This window comes from Convolutriloba macropyga, chromosome 5, assembly GCF_964194025.1.
Source record: "Convolutriloba macropyga chromosome 5, txConMacr16.3, whole genome shotgun sequence".
In the NCBI taxonomy this organism is placed as follows: Eukaryota; Metazoa; Xenacoelomorpha; order Acoela; family Convolutidae; genus Convolutriloba; species Convolutriloba macropyga.
Window position 1 is genome coordinate 56795366 of NC_134472.1, and position 21885 is coordinate 56817250.

At 36.9% G+C, this 21885-nt stretch overlaps 1 protein-coding gene across 7 annotated transcripts in view; it reads right to left on the bottom strand.

Annotated features, from left to right (window-relative positions):
- Positions 1–21885, bottom strand: part of LOC142339489 (Golgi apparatus protein 1-like) — a 443079-nt gene that overhangs the window by 279936 nt on the left and 141258 nt on the right. The window lies entirely within an intron of this gene.

Genomic DNA, 21885 nt, shown 5'->3' on the forward strand with positions numbered 1-21885 from the left:
GTGTCATTTTTCAAATATAATTTTTGTTGCATTTGAACTGAATTGCGTTACTTCCTTATACGGCAGTTTAAAAGAATCACTTCAAAATCATTTTGGTTACAGAATGGCAGCAGTTATGTGTCTTAAAATTTACCTAACTTTTAAAAAAATTTTGTGAGAAAGCTTTGTTCATTTGCGTAACGGTTAAGGAATGTTTATTAACGAATACTCTGTTGCGTCTCAAAATTACACTTTTTGTCCTTTGAAAAATTGTTCTTATCACAAAATTCTCATTTCATCTTCCATTAATGAATTACTCCAAAAATGGATGATTTATCTTTTCAATATCAGACAGTGGACTGCTTATACACTTCATATGAACATCAGTTTTTTGGTTACACAATGGACGAAGCAGGACTTGTTTTTACTTAATTAAAAAGAGCGGTACAACATAATTTGGAAAACAAATTTGTTGAAAAACTACCGAGCGTGTCCAAGAAGAGATTGAGTAGAAAGAAGTTCCAGAGACATCTACTGAGATCTGAGCAAAAAAATGCAAGCACACAAACATTGAGATCGTCCTTCTTCGACCGAATTCAGTCACTTAAGAACTCAAAGTATGAGAGTGAATTAATAAAAATTGTTGATCGTTTTCTAGATGGTCATGGAATAATTGATAATCCCATGTTGTACTTTGAAGTTAGAAAGTAATGAAGCGTTTGTAATAAAACGTTTCAAATCTAGTGTATAATCTAAAGGTCGAAAATTGGACTCAGTTTGTTTGTTAAATGTCGAATTTTCAAACAACATTTTTTGTTAAAAGTCAAAAATAGAACCGCAGATTCTTCGTTAAAAATCAAAAATTTTACCAAATTGTGCGTACAAAAAGTGCAATTTTTTTCTCATTTTTCTTTGTTTTACGGTATGATTTTAAACAAAAAACCAAAGTTTTAATCATTTTTAAAATGACAAGTTTTGAATCTGTTCTTGCAGCTTAAAAATCGGATTTGAAACAATAATTTTTTCTTAAAAATCGAATTTTTTTCTCGACATTTTTTGTTAATTATCGAAAAAAAAATTGGACAGTTTTCTAAATATCAAAATTAAATTCGTCATACACAAGGTTTTTAATAATAACGAAGTACCTAAATTATCAACTAACCTTTCGTGTTAATCTTTATTCTGAAACACTTGAAAAAAGTAATTAAAAAATTTTATAATTGAAAATGTTTATTTAGTACGAAACACCTAAAAAGTATTCAACATTTTTTTTATTTTTATGAACAAATATAAAATAGTTTACAAAATTGAACATAAAAATCATTCAAAAAGATTTTCAATAACAAATTCTGGCAAGTTCGAATTTCATTACCGAAGCCTCTTTGTCGCTCAATTCTACCAGGTAGTTGGGTTGGTTGAACAGTGACTGGGGTATTAGGTACATCACTCAAAAAGATATACCTAATCTTAATACATGGCGGCTATACACATTCTTAATACATCTAGGTTAAAATGTGAATTTTTGACTTCGGTTTTCGGTAAAATTTTTAAAAAATTTGATTCGATTTAGCAGATTTTATGCTGTTTGACATCATTTTTGCGTAATTTTGGTTTTTTTATTGTATTTTAATGCAAAAGTTGCACCACATAGCAAACTGTCCACTCTGACGAAAGTTGTATAGTATTAGTAAACTTTTAATTTGTTGATCACTTTATTTGTTTTTATATTGTGTTTTTGCTAAATGCGTTATCTGTGTGTGCTTTTGCCTTGTTTCAACTCATTTGATTTTTTAAACTGGTATTTTCAACCAATCAGAATCAAGTATTTGATCAAAACCTTGCTTGAAAAGCAAAAAGGAGGTAAATTTTTGCAAGACGTCTGCAAAATTTTTGCAAAAACTAAAAATTCTGCAAAAATACCCTGGAAACCCCCTGATGGTGTGGAACCTAATAAGCTAATCAGGTAAGCACAGACCATTACTAGCCAAATTATTGACCCCGAGCAGCTACTATGACGTAATATCAACCAAAACAGAAAAATTTTGCAGCGGAATTCTGCAAAAAATACCCTATTCCTAATCTTAATACATGTCAACGGCTATAACTAATCTTAATACATGTCGGCGGCTATAACTAATCTTAATACATGTCGACGGTTATAACTAATCTTAATACATGGTGGTGGCTACACTTAATCTTAATACATGGTGGCTATACATAATCTTAATACATCTAGGTTAAATTGGGAATTTTTGACTTCAGCTTTCAGTAAAATTTTTGTAAAATTTGATTTGGTTTAGCAGATTTTATGCTGTTTGACATCATTTTTGCGTAATTTTGAGCTTTTTACTGTACTTTAATGCTAAAAAGCTGCACCACATAGCAAACTGTCCACTCTGACGAAAGTTGTATAGTATTAGTAAACTTTTAATTTGTTGATCATTTTATTTGTTTTTATATTGTGTTTTTGCTAAATGCGTAATCTGTGTGTGCTTTTGCCTTGTTTCAACTCATTCGATTTTTTAGCTGGTTTTTTTAACCAATCAGAATCAAGTATTTGATCAAAACCTAGCTTGAAAAGCAAAAAGGAGGCAAAATTTTGCAAGAAGTCTGCAAAAATTCTGCAAAAACTAAAAATTCTGCAAAAGTACCCTGGAAACCCCCTGATGGTGCGGAGCCTAATAAGCTAATCTAGTAAGCACCGATCGTTACTAGCCAATCTATTGACATCGAGCAGCTGCTATGACGTAATTATAACCGAAACAGAAAAATTTTGCAAAAGAATTCTGCAAAATTTCTCCAAAAAATACCCTATTCCTAATCTTAATACATGTCAACGGCTATAACTAATCTTAAAACATGTCAGCGGCTATAACTAATCTTAACACATGTCGACAGCTATAACTATTCTTAATACATGGTGGTGGCTATACCTAATCTTAATACATGGCGGCTATACATAATCTTAATACATCTAGGTTAAATTGTGAATTTTTGACTTCAGTTTTCAGTAAAATTTTTGTAAAATTTGATTCGGTTTAGCAGATTTTATGCTGTTTGACATCATTTTTGCGCAAATTTGGGCTTTTTATTGTATTTTTATGCTAAAAAGCTGCACCACATAGCAAACTGTCCACTCTGACGAAAGTTGTATAGTACTAGTCAACTTTTAATTTGTTGATTACTTTATTTGTTTTTATATTGTATTTTTGCTAATTGCTTAATCTGTGTGTGCTTTTGCCTTGTTTCAACTCATTTGATTTTTTAAACTGGTATTTTCAACCGATCAGAATCAAGAATTTGATCAAAACCTAGCTTGAAAAGCAAAAAGGAGGCAAAATTTTGCAAGAATTCTGCAAAAATTCTGCAAAAACTGCAAAAATTCTGCAAAAATACCCTGAAAACCCCCTAATGGTGGGGATCCTATTAAACTAATCCAGTAAGCACCGATCATTACTAGCCATTTATTGACCCCGAGCAGCTACTATGACGTAATATTAACCAAAACAGAAAAACTTTGCAAAAAAATCTGCAAAAATTCTGCAAAAAATACCCTATTCCTAATCTTAATACATGTCAACGGCTATAACTAATCTTAATTCATGTCCGCGGCTATAACTAATCTTAATACATGTCGCCGGCTATAACTAATTTTATTACATGTCGACGGCTATAACTAATATTAATACATGGAGATTCTATTCTCAATCTTAATACATGGAGATTCTATTCCTAATCTTAATACATGGAGCCTAATCTTTATACATGGAGCCTATACCCTATCTTAATACATGTAGGTGCCCCTAGATTCTATACCCAATCTTAATACATTAGTGTAGACCCTCTCTCAAAAATTACTCCTATACCCTATCTTAATACATGGGGTCTACACCCCCCCCCCCCGGGAGACTTGCTCACCCTATTACTACTGATGTGCGTTTTTTGTGTGTGGTCTGTAATTGTTTTGTGGGTGTCTGTGTCTGTGTGTGCGTCTTTGTGCGTGTTTGTATGTGTTCTGCGTGTGTGTTTTGTGTGTGTGAGTTTTGTTTGTGTGCGTGCGTGTGTACGTGTGTGTGAGCGCGTGTATGTGTGTATGTGTGTGTGTTTGTGTGTGTGTGCGTGCGTGTGTGCATGCGTTTGTGTTTGTGTATGTGTGTGTGTGTGCATGTTTGTGTGCGTGCGTTTGCTTGTGTGTATGCGTATGTGTGTATGTGTGTGTGTGCGCATTTGTGTGTGTGTGCGTGTGCGTGTATATGTGTGTGTCCGTATGTGTGTGAATGTGTGTGTTTAAGTGTGTATGTGTGTTAATGTATGTGTCTGTGTTTGTGTAAGTGTGCGCGCGTGTGTGTTTGTGTGTGTATAAGTGCGTGTGTTTGTGGGTGTGTGCGTATGTGTTTCTATGCGTGTGTTTTTGTGTGCGTGTGTTTTTGCGCGTATATGTATGTATGTATGTATGTATGTGTGTATTTGTGTATGTGTGTGCGTGCGTGTGTGTTTGTATGTGTGTGTGTATGTTTGTATTTGTGTATATGTGTGTTTGTGTGTATTTGTGTGTCTGTGAATGTGTGTGTGCGTGTGTGTGTGTGTTTGTATGTGTGTGTGCACGTTTTCGTGTGTGTGTGTGTGTGTGCGCGCGTGTGTGTATGTGTATATGTGTGTTTGCGTATGTGTGTGTGTGTCTGTGCGTGTGTTTTGTGTGTGCGTGTGTGCGTGTGTGTGTATGTGTGTGCATGTGTGTGTATTTGTGCGTGTGTTTGTGTGCGTCAGAGTGTGTATGTGTGAGTTTGTATGTGTGTGGGCGTTTGTGTGTATGCGTGTGTGTATATACGTGTGCGTATGTGTGTGTGTGTGTGTGTGATTGTGTGTGTTTTTATGTGTGTATGTGCTTATGTGTGTATCTGTGTGCATGTGTGTGTATGTGTGTGTATTTGTGCGTGTGTATATTTCCTCCCTCAATATATTGAGTCGGAACAATTAGATATTGAAATTTAGATAGTATTGCCGATGTTCTATAAAATTCTAGCGTTTTTTTAAATTTCCGACTAACCTTTTCATCATCAAGTACACATAAAAATTGCATTTTTAGATTTTTATTTGAATTTTGATGCGCAAATTGGTGTTCTTTTAAAGATTAAGAGAACGTTAGAGCTTTTGTAACTTGAAAGCAGGCAAGAATTTTTTTTGTAGCTTGTCGAGAGCATGAATTATTAGCAATCTTAATGCTTTTTTGCAATGAAACACTCAGATGTAGAGCAGATTCTCAAATGTATTTCTAGAACTTAGTCGGTTATTGGTGAATACTGAAATTCCATGACAACAAAATTTTGTAGCAGTACCGGGTCGGGAAAAAAATGGTAAAATTTGTAGGATAAGTGGTGAAAAGTTGGTTTTTTCACAGCAAGTTTCGCGAATATGTTTGCTTTGAAAAGCAGCTAAACTATATAAGTTCACTGCTAGAGTAAGCGGTATGGTTATTCGTGTGTAAATTTTCCGAGCGTCTTTTAATAAATGTATTTTAACTTCGTTGAACAAAAGACAATTCGAGGCGTTTTCTAAGCGGAGAATTTATTTTTTTCACCACTAAGTTAAGCGGTAAATTTGTGTAATTTCATTGCATTCACTGCTGATCTCACACAATTTTTTACACTTTTTTCTCAGCGGTAATTTATGTAAGTTCATCACTAAGTTAAGCGGTGAATTTATCTAATTTCACCGCTAAATTCAGCGGTGAAATTATGTAATTCACCGCTACCAGGCGATAAAGGTTTTTTCACCGCATTCACCGCTTATCTTGTAAAATTTTCCGCATTCACCGCTTATCTTACATAATTTTGCGTTGAATGGCGGTGACACCTCGACCCGGGGTACCTCGACCCGGGGAGCCTTTTGCGGCTCCACTGGATGTTAAACTTAGTGCAGCTCAAAAGAGAGAATCGATACTCCTACCCGCGGGGAAAAAAGGAGATAAATTGTAATAATATATGAAGCAGTAAGGTACCATTAAAGATTTGTTTTCACGCGAACAAACCGTTTTTTGTGTCACTGCCGCGTGGCTTCTCAGAATACGTTTCAACCAGCTGTCCGTTGAAATAAAGATGCATTTTGATTTTCGATGTATGGTTGCAGCAACAAGTGAAAATAGCCGTTTCTCCTTCATCAACGATCATCTCTTGTGGAGTCACATGTATCAGGCCCAACGCGAAGTTAATACTTACAAGAAGAATAAAGCGGAATAAAAAGCTTGACTTCATCATCCTGGCCTAAAAACTTAAATCTTTTTAAGTTGCTAGCATGTGCTATAACATCAGTTAGTGATTTGCTGGTGTTTTAAAAATAGTTTTTAAACCAGTAATATATATATATATATATATATATATATATATATATATATATATACATATATATATATATATATATATGTATATATATATATATATATATATATATATATATATGCGTTTGTGCGTTTGTGTGTGCGTGTGTATTGTATGTGTGTGTTGCGCGCGTGTGTTGTGTGTGTGACTGTGTGTGTGCGCGCAATTGTTGTTGTGTGTGTGTGCGGTTGTGTGTGTGTGCGTGTGTGTGTGTACTTGCGTGTGTTATGTGTGTGTGTGCGAGCACAAAAGCTTTGTGTGCGTGTGTGTGTGCTGCGTGTGTGTTGTTTGTTTTTTGTGTGTTGTGCGTGAGTGTAAGTTTGTGTGTGTGTGTGTGTGTGTGTCTATGTGCGTGTGCGTTTGTGTGTGTGGGGTGGGTGTCTGTGTTTGTGCGCGCTTGCTTTCCTTATGTGTTGTTTGTGTGTATGTGTTTGTGTGTATGTGTTTGTGTGTCTGTCTGTGTGTGTGTGTGTGTGTGTGTGTGTTTGTGTGTGTGTGTGTGTGTGTGTGTTTGTATATATGTGTTATGTGTGGTGTGTGTGTGTAATGACTGTTCTATAGTGTGTCTGTAAGTGTTTATGTGCTTGAGTACTTTTTGGTGTTTGTTTGCAAGTGTGTTTTTGTGTGCGTGTGAGGGTGTGTGTGTGTTCGTGCATTTTGTGTAGTTGCCTAGTTGTGTTTTTATGTGTGTTTGTGTTTGAATGTTTGTGTTTGTGTTTCAATGTGTGTGTGTGTGTGTGTGCATTTGCGTGTATATGTGTTTTGTGAAGTGTGTGTTTTTCGTTTTTTAGTGCTATAGTGTGTGTGTTTATGTTTTCTGGGGTTTGAGTGTAACTGTGTTTTTGTGTGTCTGTGTTCTGTATGTGTTATGTGTGTGTGTCTGTGTCTGTGTGTGTTTTTGTGTGCGTGTGTGTTGTGTGTGTTTGCTTGAGTGAGTGTTTGTTTATGTTTTTTCTTTGTGTGTTTTGTGTACATTTGTGTGTGTGAGTGCGGGCGTGCGTGTGTGCGTGTATGTGTGTGTGCATGTGTGTGTGAGTGTGTGTGTGTGTGTGCGTTTGTGTTTCGTGTAGTTTTTTAGTTGTTTTTTATGTGTCTTTGTGATGGAGTGTTTGTGTTTGTGTGTGTGCATTTGGTGTGTGTTTTAGGCAGTGTGTGTCGTGCGTTTTTTAGTGCTATATCGTGTGTTTGTATGCGTGAGTGTCTTTTGATGTTTGTGTATAGGTGTGCTTGTGTGTTTTTATTTGTGTTGTGTGTGCTTGTGTGCGTGTGTGTGAGTTCGCTTTGTGTGTTATGTGTTTGTCTGTGTTTGCGTGCGTGTGTTTTGTGTGTGTGTGTGTGTTTTTTATGTGTGTTTGTGTATGTGTAAGTGTTTTGTGTAGTTTTTTGTGTGTTGTGTGTCTTTGTGTGTGCGTCCTTTTGTGTGTGCGTGTGCTTATGTGCTGTGTGTGTTATGTATGTGTTGAGTTGTGTGTGGCTTTTTGTTTGTGTTTGTTTTCTTTGTGTGCTTTGTGTGTGTTTGTATTTGTGGTTTTTGTGTTTTGTTTGATTTTGAAATTGCGTTTTGTGTGTCTGTATATGTGTGTGCGTGTGTGTATGTGTGTGTGTGTGTGTGTGCGCGCGTGTGTGCATGTTTGCGTGTGTGTTTGTAGTTATGTGTGTGAGTGTGTCTGGGCAAGTGTGTGTGTATGTATATATACTTGTGTATATGTGTGTGTTTGCGCGCAAGTGGATGTGCGTGTGCGCGTGTAAGTGTTTGTTTGCGTGTGTGCGTGCGTTTGTAGGTGTGCGTGCGTGTGCATGTGTGTGTATGTGTGTTTATGTGTGTGTGCGTGTGTGTAAGCGTTCGTGTGTGTGTGTGTGCTTGTTTGTTTGTAATTTGTGTGAGTTTTTGTGTGTGCGATTGCGTGTTTTCGTGTATGTGTGAGTGTGTTTGTATGTGTGTGCGTGCATGTCTGTTTGTGTGTGAGTGTGTGTGTGTGTGAGTGTGCGTGCGTATGTATTTTGCATGTGTTATGTGTTTATGGGTGTGTGCGTTTTGTGTAGCTGTTTAGTTGTGTTTTTATATGTGTTTGTGTTTGAGTGTGTTGGTGCATTTGCGTTTATGTGTTCTTTGTGCAGTGTGTGCTGAGCGTTTTCTGGTGCTAAAGTGTCTGTGCATGAGGAATTTTTGGTGTTTTTGTGCAAGTGTGTATGAGTGTGTGTCCTTTGTGTGTGTATTGTGTGTGTTTGTGAGTGTGCTTGTTTGTGTGTTGTGTGTGTTGTGTTATGTGTGGGTGTTTCTTTGTGTGTGTGTGTTTTTTGTGTGTTTTGTGTGAGTTTGTGTATGTGTGCTTGTTTTTTGTATGTTGTTTGTTTTTGTGTGTGTGTTTTGTGTGTGTGTGTGTTTGTGGTTGTGTATGTGTGTGTGCGTTTGTTTGTGTGTGTATGTGTCTATGTGTGTGTATGTGTGTCCGCGCGAGTGTGTATTTGTGTGTGTGCGTGCGTGTTTGTGTGCGTGTGTGTATTTGTGTCTGTTGTTTGTGTTTGTGTGTGTGTGTGTGTGTGTGTGTGTGTGTGCTTGTTTGTGTGTTTTGTGTGTAATTTGTTTTTGTGTGTGTGTGCGAGTTTTGTGTGTGTAGGTGTATGTGTGAGTATATGTGTTTGTGGTGTGTGGTTGTGGAGGAGGGTTTTACAACGTACGGGGTCCGGAATTATCAATAATCAAAAAGATCGGGAAAATGAGCTGCCCTGCAGCTTGGGACAAGCAAACTGTAAAGACAATTTCTAAAAGTTATCAATTACCGAACTTTTATGTTCTGAAGGGTTAAGATCAATTGCGATAAATTTTAACAAGGAATTTCGTATGTTTAGGGTTTATGTTTGTATATGTGTCTGTGCTTGTGCGTGTCTGTCTATGTATGTGTGTGATGTGCTTGTTATGTGTGAGTGTTTGTCTTTGTGTGTGTCCTCTGTGTGTGTATTGTGTGTGTGTTTTTATGTGTGCTTGTTTATGTGTGTTGTGTGTTTGTCTTGTGCTCTGTTTGGGTGTATGTTTGTGCTTGCTTTTTGTGTGTTCTGTGGGTGTTTGTGTATTTGTGTGTGTTTTTTAAGTTAATTGTTTTTGTGTTTGCCTTTTGTGTATGTGTGCGAGCGTTGCGTGCGTCTATATGTGTGTATGTTTGCGTGTGTGCGCGCGTGTGTGTGTGTTAATGTGTGTGTGTGTATGCGTGTGCGTGAGTGTGTGTGTGTGTGTGGGTGGGTGGGTGTGTGTGTATGTGAGTGTGAGTGTGGGCGTATTGTTTGTATGTGTAAGCGCGCGTGTGTGTATGTATGTATGTATGTGTGTGTATGTGTGTTTGATGTATGTGTTATGTGTGTGTGTTTGTGTGTTTGTGTGTCTTTTGTGTGTGTGCATGTGTGTGTAATGTGTGTGTGTTTGTGTGTGTGTGTGTGCTCTTTTGTGTGTGCATGTGTGTGTAATGTGTGTGATTGTGTGTGTGTGTGTGTGCTCGTTTGTGTGTGTTGTGTGCGTTGTGTTGTGTGTGGGTGTTTGTTTGTGTGTGTTGTTTTGTGTGTCTTGTGTGTGTTTGTGTATGTGTGCGTGTTTTTTGTATGTTGTTTGTTTTTGTGTGTGCGATTTGTGTGTTTGTGTGTAAGTGCGTGTGTATGTGTGTGTGCGTTGGTGTGTGTGTGCATATGTATGTGTCTCTTTGTGCGCGCTTGTGTGTGTATGTGTGTGTATGTGTGTATGTGTGTGGCTTTTTGTTTGTGTTTGTTTTCTTTGTGTGCTTTGTGTGTGTTTGTATTTGTGGTTTTTGTGTTTTATTTGATTTTGAAATTGCGTTTTGTGTGTCTGTATATGTGTGTGCGTGTGTGTATGTGTGTGTGTGTGTGTGCGTGTGTGCATGTTTGCGTGTGTGTTTGTAGTTATGTGTGTGAGTGTGTCTGGGCAAGTGTGTGTGTATGTATATATATATATATATATATTTGTGTATATGTGTGTGTTTGCGCGCAAGTGGATGTGCGTGTGCGCGTGTAAGTGTTTGTTTGCGTGTGTGCGTGCGTTTGTAGGTGTGCGTGGGTGTGCATGTGTGTGTATGTGTGTATATTTGTGTGTGCGTGTGTGTTAGCGTTCGTGTGTGTGTGTGTGTGTGCTTGTTTGTTTGTGTTTTGTGTGAGTTTTTGTGTGTGCGATTGCATGTTTTCGTATATGTGTGAGTGTGTTGGTATGTGTGTGCGTGCATGTCTGTTTGTGTGTTAGTGTGTGTGCATGCGTGCATGTATGCGTGTGTGTTTATGTGTGTGGGCAAAGGTGTGTGTGTCTATATGTATGTGTATGTGTGTGTATGTGTGTGTGTGTGTGCGCGCAAGTGTTTGTGTGAGCGTGTGTGTGTATGTGTATGTGTGCGTGCGTATGCATGTGTTTGTATTGTGTGTGTTTGTGTGCGTTTGTGTGTATGTGTTTGTGAGTGTGCCCGTGTGTGCGTGCTGATCTGTGTGTGTTTTGTGTGTGTTCTGGTGTATGTGTGTGCACGTTTTCCTGTGTGTGTGTGCGTGTGTGTGTTTGTGTGTGTGCGTGTGTGTGTGTTGGTGTGTGTGTGTGTGTGTCTGTGTGTGTGGTTTGTGTATGTGTTTTTTGTGGTGTGTGTGCTATGTGTTGTATGTGTAAGGGTTTGTGTGTTTGAGTAGTATTTGGTGTTTGTTGTTAAGTGTGTCTGTGTGTGTTTTGTGTGTGTGCTTGATTGTGTGTGTTGTGTGTTTGTCTTGTGCTGTGTGTGGGTGTTCGTTTGTGTGTGTGTTTGTGTTTATGTTTGTTTTGTGTGATATGTGTTATCTATTTTTCATTGCTATAGTGTGTGCATTTGCGTATGCAAGTAAGTAAATTTTTGGTGCGCGTGTGTGCATGTTTGCGTGTGTGTTTGTAGTTATGTGTGTGAGTGTGTCTGGGCAAGTGTGTGTGTATGTATATATACTTGTGTATATGTGTGTGTTTGCGCGCAAGTGGATGTGCGTGTGCGCGTGTAAGTGTTTGTTTGCGTGTGTGCGTGCGTTTGTAGGTGTGCGTGCGTGTGCATGTGTGTGTATGTGTGTTTATGTGTGTGTGCGTGTGTGTAAGCGTTCGTGTGTGTGTGTGTGCTTGTTTGTTTGTAATTTGTGTGAGTTTTTGTGTGTGCGATTGCGTGTTTTCGTGTATGTGTGAGTGTGTTTGTATGTGTGTGCGTGCATGTCTGTTTGTGTGTGAGTGTGTGTGTGTGTGAGTGTGCGTGCGTATGTATTTTGCATGTGTTATGTGTTTATGGGTGTGTGCGTTTTGTGTAGCTGTTTAGTTGTGTTTTTATATGTGTTTGTGTTTGAGTGTGTTGGTGCATTTGCGTTTATGTGTTCTTTGTGCAGTGTGTGCTGAGCGTTTTCTAGTGCTAAAGTGTCTGTGCATGAGGAATTAATGGTGTTTTTGTGCAAGTGTGTGTCCTTTGTGTGTGTATTGTGTGTGTTTATGCGTGTGCTTGTTTGTGTGTGTTGTGTGTTTGTCTTGTGCTGTGTGTTGGTGTTCGATTGTGTTTGTTTTTTTGTGTGTTCTGTTTTCTTTTGGGTAAGCCTGTGGGTGTTTTTTGTTTCTTCTTGTGTGCGTTTGTGCGGGCGTGTATATATGTGTGTGTGCATGCGTGTGTATGTGCGTGCGTGTATGTATGAATGTGTCTATGTATGTGTATGGCCGCGCTTGCCAGTGTGTGTATGTGTATGTGTGTGTGCGTGTGTGTGTGGGTGTTTGTGTATGTGAGTGTGTACGCGTTTGTGTGTGTATGTGTTTGTGCGTGCGTGTATATATGTTTGTGTGCGTACGTGTGTGTCTGTGTGTGCTTGTTTGTGTGTGTTGTGTGTGTTGTGTTATGTGTGGGTGTTTCTTTGTGTGTGTGTCTTTTTTGTGTGTTTTGTGTGAGTTTATGTATGTGTGCTTGTTTTTTGTATGTTGTTTGTTTTTGTGTGTGTGTTTTGTGTTTGTGTGTGTTTGTGGTTGTGTATGTGTGTTTGCGTGTGTTTGTGTGTGTGTATGTTTCTATGTGTGCGTATGTGTGTGCGCGCGAGTGTGTTTTTGTGTGTGTTGTTTGTGTTTGTGTGTGTGTGCGTGTGTGTGCGTTTGTGTGTGTGTGTGTGCTTGTTTGTGTGTTTTGTGTGTAATTTGTTTTTGTGTGTGTGTGCGAGTTTTGTGTGTGTAGGTGTATGTGTGAGTATATGTGTTTGTGGTGTGTGGTTGTGGAGGAAGGTTTTACAACGTACGGGGTCCGGAATTATCAATAACCAAAAAGATCGGGAAAATGAGCTGCCCTGCAGTTTGGGACAAGCAAACTGTAAAGACAATTTCTAAAAGTTATCAATTACCGAACTTTTATGTTCTGAAGGGTTAAGATCAATTGCGATAAATTTTAACAAGGAATTTCGTATGTTTAGGGTTTATGTTTGTATTTGTGTCTGTGCTTGTGCGTGTCTGTCTATGTATGTGTGTGATGTGCTTGTTATGTGTGAGTGTTTGTGTTTGTGTGTGTCCTCTGTGTGTGTATTGTGTGTTTGTTTTTATGTGTGCTTGTTTATGTGTGTTGGGTGTTTGTCTTGTGCTCTGTTTGGGTGTATGTTTATGCGTGCTTTTTGTGTGTTCTGTGGTTGTTTGTGTTTTTGTGTGTGTTTTTTAAGTTAATTGTTTTTGTGTTTGCCTTTTGTGTATGTGCGTGCGTTGCGTGTGTCTATATGTGTGTTAATGTGTGTGTATGCGTGTGCGTGAGTGTGTGTGTGTATGGGTGGGTGGGTGTGTGTGTATGTGAGTGTGAGTAAGGGCGTATTTTTTGTATGTGTGTGCGCGTGTGTGTATGTATGTATGTGTGTGTATGTGTGTTTGATGTATGTGTTATGTGTGTGTGTTTGTGTGTGTGTGTGTCTTTTGTGTGTGTGCATCTGTGTGTAATATGTGTGTTTGTGTGGGTTGTTTTGTGTATCTTGTGTGTGTATGTGTGCGTGTTTTTTGTATGTTGTTTGTTTTTGTGTGTGCGACTTGTGTGTTTGTGTGTAAGTGCGTGTGTATGTGTGTGTGCGTTGGTGTGTGTGTGCATATGTATGTGTCTCTTTGTGCGCGCTTGTGTGTGTATGTGTGTGTGTGTGTGTGTTGTTTGTTTTTGTTGGTGTTTATGTGCGTGCGTGTGGGTTTTTGTGTGTGTGTGCATTTTTGTGTGTTTTGTGTTTGTGTGTGTGTGTATTTATGTATATGTGTGTATGTGTGCGTGATTTGTGTGTTATGTGTGTGTCTGTGCGTGTGTGTTTTTTCTGTGTGTTTTTGTGTGTGTGTTAATTTGTGTGTATGTATATGTCTGTGTGTGTATGGGTGTGTTTGCGCGCGTGTTTGTATGTGTGTATGCTTGTTCGCGCGTGTGTGTGTGTGTTATGTGTGTGTCTGTGTGTGTGTTTTTTGTGTGTGTGTGTTTGTTTGTGTGTGTGTTAATTTGTGTGTATGTATGTGTCTGTGTGTGTATGGCTGTGTTTCCGCGCGTGTTTGTATGCGCGTGTGTGCTTGTGCGTGTGTGTGTGTGCGTGCGTGTGCGTGTATGTGTTTATGTGTGCGTGTTTTTTGTGTTTGTTTGTGTGTGCGTGCGTGTGTGTGCGTTTTTGTTTGTGTGTTTTGTGTGTGTTTTATTTTTGTGTGTGTGTGAATTTTGTGTGTGTATGCGTGTGCGTGAGTGTGTGTGTGTTTGGGTGGGTGGGTGTGTGTGTATGTGAGTGTGAGTAAGGGCGTATTGTTTGTATGTGTGTGCGCGCGTGTGTGTATGTATGTATGTGTGTGTATGTGTGTTTGATGTATGTGTTATGTGTGTGTGTGTTTGTGTGTGTGTGTCTTTTGTGTGTGTGCATCTGTGTGTAATGTGTGTGTTTGTGTGTGTTGTTTTGTGTGTCTTGTGTGTGTGTATGTGTGCGTGTTTTTTGTATTTTGTTTGTTTTTGTGTGTGCGATTTGTGTGTTTGTGTGTAAGTGCGTGTGTATGTGTGTGTGCGTTGGTGTGTGTGTGCATATGTATGTGTCCCTTTGTGCGTGCTTGTGTGTGTATGTGTGTGTATGTGTGTATGTGTGTGTGTTGTTTGTGTTTGTTGGTGTTTTTGTGCGTGCGTGTGGGTTTTTGTGTGTGTGTGTGCATGTTTGTGTGTTTTGTGTTTGTGTGTGTGTGTGTATTTATGTATATGTGTGTATGTGTGCGTGATTTGTGTGTTATGTGTGTGTCTGTGCGTGTGTGTTTTGTGTGTGTGTGTTTTTGTGTGTGTGTTAATTTGTGTGTATGTATGTGTCTGTGTGTGTATGGGTGTGTTTGCGCGCGTGTTTGTATGTGTGTGTATGCTTGTGCGCGTGTGTGTGTGTGTGTGTGTGTGTGTGTGTGTGTTATGTGTGTGTCTGTGTGTGTGTGTTTTTTTTGTGTGTGTTTGTTTGTTTGTGTGTTAATTTGTGTGCGTGTATGTGTTTATGTGTGCGTGTTTTTTGTGTTTGTTTGTGTGTGCGTGCGTGTGTGTGCGTTTTTGCTTGTGTGTTTTGTGTGTGTTTTGTAATTGTGTGTGTGTGAATTTTGTGTGCGTATGTGTGTGTGTGTGCGCGTGTGTGGGTGTGTGTGTGTGGTGTGTGTTTGTGAAGGAGGGTTTTACAACCCGGGTCGAGGTTTTTGGGCAAGTTTTGGTAAGAAATGCGTAGAATGTGGTGAATTATTGTACGAAATGCGGTGATTGCGGTGAATGCGGTGAAAATAAATAATTCACCGCATTTCACCGCATTTCTTACAAAAATTCACCGCATTCGCTTTCCAACGTATAGTCAATCTTATTTAAGTTTATTAGAAATACTCTTTTTTGTAAGAATACTGAGAACGCGACGGAAATAAATAATTCATCGCGATTCACCGCATTCACCGCAAAAAAATATAAGAAATGCGCGGTGAAAATTATTTTTTTTCACCGCATTTCACCGCATTTCACCGCATTTCTTTCCAAAATTCACCACCTAACCTCGACCCGGGAACGTACGGGGTCCGGAATTATCGATAACCAAAAAGATCGGGAAAATGAGCTGCCCTGCAGTTTGGGACAAACGAAGTGTAAAGACAGTTTCTAAAAGTTATCAATTACCGAGCTCTTATGTTCTCAAAGTGTAAGATCGATTGCGATAAATTTTAACAAGAAATTTCGTATGTTTACTTTCTTTACGGTGTTATCTTTGCAAAGCGGATCAGCAGCGTTCAGAATTTGATCAACTGATTCTCTTTATTATAGCTGCTTTCGAAATTTAATCGGATCATATTTAGTACATTTTCGGGTAAACTGGACAGAATCTTGCAATTTATCGTGTTTGAGACTAAACGTTTCTCAACTAGGGCTGCAGTTTGTTTTCGAATTTTAAGTCTTCAACTTTTTGTCTTGATTAATAATGATAAAATTGCGTAGTTAACAAAGAAATTAAATGCTCATTAGTATAAAGACATCAATGAAACTAACATCGAATTATGAAAAGGTTCTTGAGGAAGAGAAATGAAGGAAAACGCAAGTGTGTTTTCTGTGAGTTGAAATTGAGAGTGCATGATTTTTTGTTGATAATGAAGTTTTATTGTTTTGGCTAACTGCATATCTGAAACCAAATAAAACAACAAATGTAAGAGAACTTTTATGAGCGCAATAATTATTAGTTGATTAATTCAATCTTACTAAATTATTGATTAAAAAAGTTCTGAAATTGCAAAAATACAGCCTCGATAAAGTTCCCGGGTCGAGAAAATACTGGAGAAATATGTAAGATAAGCGATGAAAAGTTGATTTTTTCACCGCAAATTTTGTACATAATTTTGCGGTGAAATGCGGTGAAATTATATAAGTTCACCGCTGGAGTAAGCGGTGAACTTACAAAAATTCACCACATTTCACTGCTTACTACACTTTACCGTCCTTGCTCAGATTCGAACCTCTCACCTACTGCAAAGCAGCCACTTCTTCCTCCACTGCGCAACTTCTCACTAAAAGCGCGTATATTTGTTTTGAGTTTAAATCAAATTCAATCTCCTTATGTAAAACATACGCGTTGAACTTTTGTAAGATGAGCGGTGAAGTTACAAATTTTAGCGGTGAATGTGGTGAATGCGGTGAAAATATGTAAGTTCACCGCTTACTCCAGTGGTGAAATTACATAAATACAACACTTAAAAAAAGTTTCAAAAACATGAATATTTGTGGGTGAACTTTCCGTCCGCTCTTAATAAAGGTATCTTAACTTCGTTGAACAAAAGACATTTCGAAGCGTATTCTAAGCGGTGAAATTATGTAAGTTCAACGCTAAGTTAAGCGTTGAGTTTATGTAGTTTCATCGCATCCACCGCTTATCTTACATATTTTGGACAATTTTTTTCAAAGCGGTAAATTTATGTAATTTCACCGCTAAATTCAGCGGTGAAATTATGTAATTTAACCGCTACTAGGCTATAAAGATTTTTTCACCATATTCACCGCCTGACTTATGTAATTTCAACGCATTCACCGCTTATCTTACATAATTTTGCGTTGAATGGCGGTGAGACCTCGACCCGGGTTATTATGGTTGTGTGATAAAAAAAAGCCAGTGCAATCATGGTTTTTCCCTATTTACTCGAAGGTTGATTGGTGGTTTAATTTCGCTCTTGTGTTGGAGCGAAAATCTAGATAACTTTTCGATGTTGACTACCCTGCGTTGATGTAATACAATGCAGCCAAAATTACATTTTTCAGCAAATTTTAAGAATATTCCTCATTTGATAGTTCCTTTATAGCAGTTTTTCAGTGATAAAAAATCTTTTTAAGCATCTAGTAGAATATTACTCCATAATAATTTATAGCTGCTAAAATTATAACAACCAGCCGAATAAATCTAAGCTCCTATATTGAACAAATAGTAAATACTAAAATAAAAACTGAAAAAAATCTCGGCCTTGATTCCGGTATGACTTAGAAGATATTAAGTTGCATACAATGTCAATTATTTGGTAGCATAAAGCCTTTCATCGCAAAACTGAAGTGCAGCTAGAGCAATCAATTGCAAAGAAAAATTATTTTAAGCAAACCCAGAAAGTATTTTGCAAAAAAGAAGCGAACGGATCAGTTAACATGCTAAAATTAACAATCAAATTAACGACCTATTTTTTTCATCTATATTTTAGCTCATTGAAAATATGCTCAACTTATGGAAAATATATCAAATAGTTAAACTCAAGATCCAGTTGAGAAAAAGTTGTCAAAAAATTTCAACGAATATCAATCAATCGTCAAAAATTGGTTGTTGATTGTCAAGTCTTGTCTCTCTTGTAAAATATGTGTTTCAAGACAATTTCAAATCGTTTGTCGTCCTATTTTTGATCAATGTCTAATTCCGAACAATGTAAATTAAAGACAGATATCTTTTTCCGTTCAATTTTCAACGTTCAATTTCTTTGGTGACAAAGCAAAGAATTTGTTTGAAATTGAAAATTTTTCGCATTTTTTACTGCGTTTTACATTAGATTAAGTACCTTGAGTTTTTTATTGAAAAAGAAAAAGCAAACTTAAATAATCAGTTTATTTTTCTTTAACAATTTTTTGACTGCATAATATTTCGATTTTCCACGTCCTATGAAATGTGTTTGCGATGGCTAAAGCAAAATTTTTGTGACAAACAGATAATGAAAACTTAAAATGGATAAAAGGAAGCAATAGAAGTGCTCGCGAAAATTAAACAAAAACTGCTATTATTTAATGGTTTGGATTTTTAAATATTTACAAGGCATCTTCTTTTTGTTTTGCTTTCGAACCAATTTTTATAATTGAACTAAATTTCATTTTTTGATGAACAAAATCATGTTTCTCGTTCTCTACTACGATGCGTGACCTAAAAAAGAAATTTGCCTGAAGGAAAATAAACCTCACGCATATATAACCCAATTTTAATTTTTTGGAAAAGCAAGGAAAATTTCAGGTTTCTCTTTTAAAAATGAGAAACCTGAGAAACAATTGAGATCTCTTTTGAAAATAAGAAACAATTGAGATCTCTTTTCATCGGGAACTCCGTAAAACACCTGCAATATATTTTTTAGAGATCTAGTAGTTTGGGCAGAAAAAACTGTCGGTAATGAAAAATATTTAGACTCTATTATGTCCTTTAGGACATTTTTGACTTCATGACATTTATTTTGATTTGAACTAGATTCCTCTGTCTTCTAATATTTGTAGATGACAGTTCACGATTTTTCAGACAATTCAAGAAGAACAACATTTCTCGTATTGTTTTCAAAAACATGTTCGACAGAATTTTGTGAGGGCACCTTTGCGGTTACCATTCATACATGAAAAAATATTCGAGCATTATTTGTTCTAGAGACTAAATTTTTTTCGTGTTTTTACCGAACTATAGTCTTAAGAATGGTGATTATATTGCCATGTGGCCAAATTTTGTGGTTTTTTGACGCTTTTTTGGCGTATAAAAAAAAGCTTGTTTGCAAAGTTTACAGATCAGTTTCAATGTTTTTTTTGTTTTGTACAAGAGAGTATATTGCATTAATTTAATCATTATGAGTTATAGTACGTATTTCTGGTCAAAATTTTACACAAAGTAGGTATAAAATTAAAGATTCTGGTATACAGATAAAGTCCGGTATTAAAATAAAAAGCCCCAAGGCAATTTTTTTTAATTTAGCTGCAACCACCGGCTGCATAACGAGGTGACATCGGTCGTTTCCTCAGGTGCACTTGAATATGTACATCAGAAATTGTATAAACTATTAGATATCTTGATTATAACCATTGATAATGTGTTGTTGTCAACAGAATAATTAAATATCACATAAAACTCTTGCTTGCTTTAATTTCGGTTTATTTTAGAGCAACTCAAAAACTTTGGGGTGGGTTAGAATGGACGTTATGTGCAAAAGAAATTTTTCATTGCTGAGTCTTCAGATTCAGATTTCATTGTAACTATCGCCATACAGTGGTCAGTCAAAACTTCTGGAGATGTTTGAAAACGCTTTTTGCAGCTTGAGAGGAACTTTCAGTTTTTCTACTAAATTTTCTTGAGTAAGAGCGGATGATTAATATATATAAATAAAATGGAATTTAAATTTTGAATTCAAAAAATATCGAAAAATACTTTCTGTGAAGATATTTTGTGCATCAGGCATGTCATTGTAGTCAATAAAAAGAAAATGAGAGATCATTAAAAAGAATATGATGATGAAATAGGCTTTTTAGTTGATAATAGGTTATTTGATAAAATTTTCTAGGACGTCTTGCATGTCTTGAATTGGGAATCCTCATCTCGGACCCAGCCTCTTGCTTTTGGCTTTTGATTTTATTCGTGCATGTCTGTTTCAAATCATAGAAACTGCTGTTCGTGTAGCATTATACAAAAACCTTTTCAAAAACATCCAAACAATAACTCTCATTGAATGAATTGTTTTGTAGATTAAACCATCTGTGAAACTCAAAAATCTGTACTCACTGTTCACAAAATCGCGCAGAGTTCAACCTCAGCACAGTTAAGAAAATGAACTGAAGTAAAACATAATACTTCAAAGCGTAATAATTTTTGTTATATCACCAGGTGTTTATTAAAAGTTACAAATTTTATATAATCTTATCGTACTTTTTATGAGAGTATAGTTTCAAAATGGCACAACTGGAGGCGGTCGAATTTATGGTGAATAAAACGTTGTCTGATGGTGTCAATTCAAATGAAGTCGTCCCCTCGTCTAACGCAGCATTTGTCACGAACCCAAATGGTGGTAAGATAAACAATATATTGTTATATAAATATGATACTTTTTGTAACAAGAGATTTTAATTAAGCTTATCAAGACTTGTCAAGTATCGTATACCTGACGGCTTAGCTTGTTTCCATCGAGAACAGATTTGCATTGTTGTTGACAGGCGTCTGAACAAGTTATTGGTCATTTATGAACAACTATTGGTCTTTATTGCAAAAAGTACATGTATTACTGACCTGTTTATTTGTTTGTTTGTTTATTTTTTCAATGTGATTTATTCAAGAGTTTACTCAAATGATTTGGTCGAATCTTTTCTAAATAATTAGTTTTGTTTCAACTCAAAACCTCCAACTAAAAAATCATTCCTAATCTTGATTTTAAAAGTAACGATTGTTTTTTCTTAATTTTGCTTTAAACGGAAGCACTGTTCACGAAATGGCTGCTGTCCGTTTCAACAATTCACTACCAAGAAAACAATGTAATATTGCAAATGTTCTAGACGATTCTGGATTTGTAAAAGATGACTCGGATGAGATATTTCCTGTGGAAGGCCCTGTAGCCATAGCCGAGGACGATCCACAGCTGAGACCACTTACGAGACAAACACACCTGCCATGTCACACAAAAAGTAAGGCAGTTTAATCTCCAGTCAAAGATTTTCTTCTCAAATAATGAAGACCATTATGAAGTCCTAGAGCTCATAGAAATATGAATCAGATAGGCTTGTGTCGCTCAAAGATTCCATCTTGGTCTCCGATTGTACTAATGATTATGATTGACGATTTTTATCTCCATCAAGAAGTCATCAAACTCCCAGGAAATGGCGAGTGGTTGAAAATTTTGAGGAGGCCATAACAACCATGTGCTGATGTTTCCTATCAACTGTCATTTTGATTACAACAGCTATATAGCTTCAGGCACAATAAAAATTGATTCAAATTGCTGCACACTTTTTCGGCCACTCCATTCTTGCCACTCTTGGTACAGCAACAATGGCGAGAAAGGGTGGCGGAAAACGATAACGTGACCCAAAGCAGAATTCCGCTACTGCTCTGGATTGTCGTAGAAATTCATCTAACAAGTTATTTCATCGGTAAGTTATGCAATGAGAAAGGATTCAATTAAGTTTAAGTCTGAGTTTTTATCTGGCGCGCATCCATTTCGATTCTTTGGTCGGAACCTTACTTGAACTTCATTGTTTGCTATCGAGTTACTTGTTTGCAATGCAAAACAGTCGGCATAATCTTCGATCTCTTTGGTCTCATCCATTTCAATTTTTGGGTGAATTTATTTTCTACAATATTTTTTTGACATTTATAGTATTCCTAAGACATCATTTTACTTTATACATATTTTATTTACATAAAGCTTTGAAAGCAACATTTTCTAAATTATGGAAGCAATTAAATTATGGAAGCAAGAAATTATTATTTCATTAGAGTTCATCAGAAAAATAGACTGATCAGAGCCCGATTTCGCCGGAAAAAAACAAAACTGATGGTCAATGAAATGACGAAGTTCTCGTTCAACGGACAACATTTGGAATGCAATTAAGCAGTTCTTGATTATTAATGTTTGTTTTTTTTGTTATCTCAAAGCATTTTGTTCAGCGCCATAAAAATAAAGTGTTTCAAGCAGTCAATCAATATCTCCAACAAAATTTGTGAAAAAACATGCACAATATTTCACTTCGAGCTGTTGCTATTGGTCTATGGGCTCGTTCTCAATTGTGTCGCTCAGCTTGGCTTGATAACGAAACGAATCAAAACGAAAAAAACAACA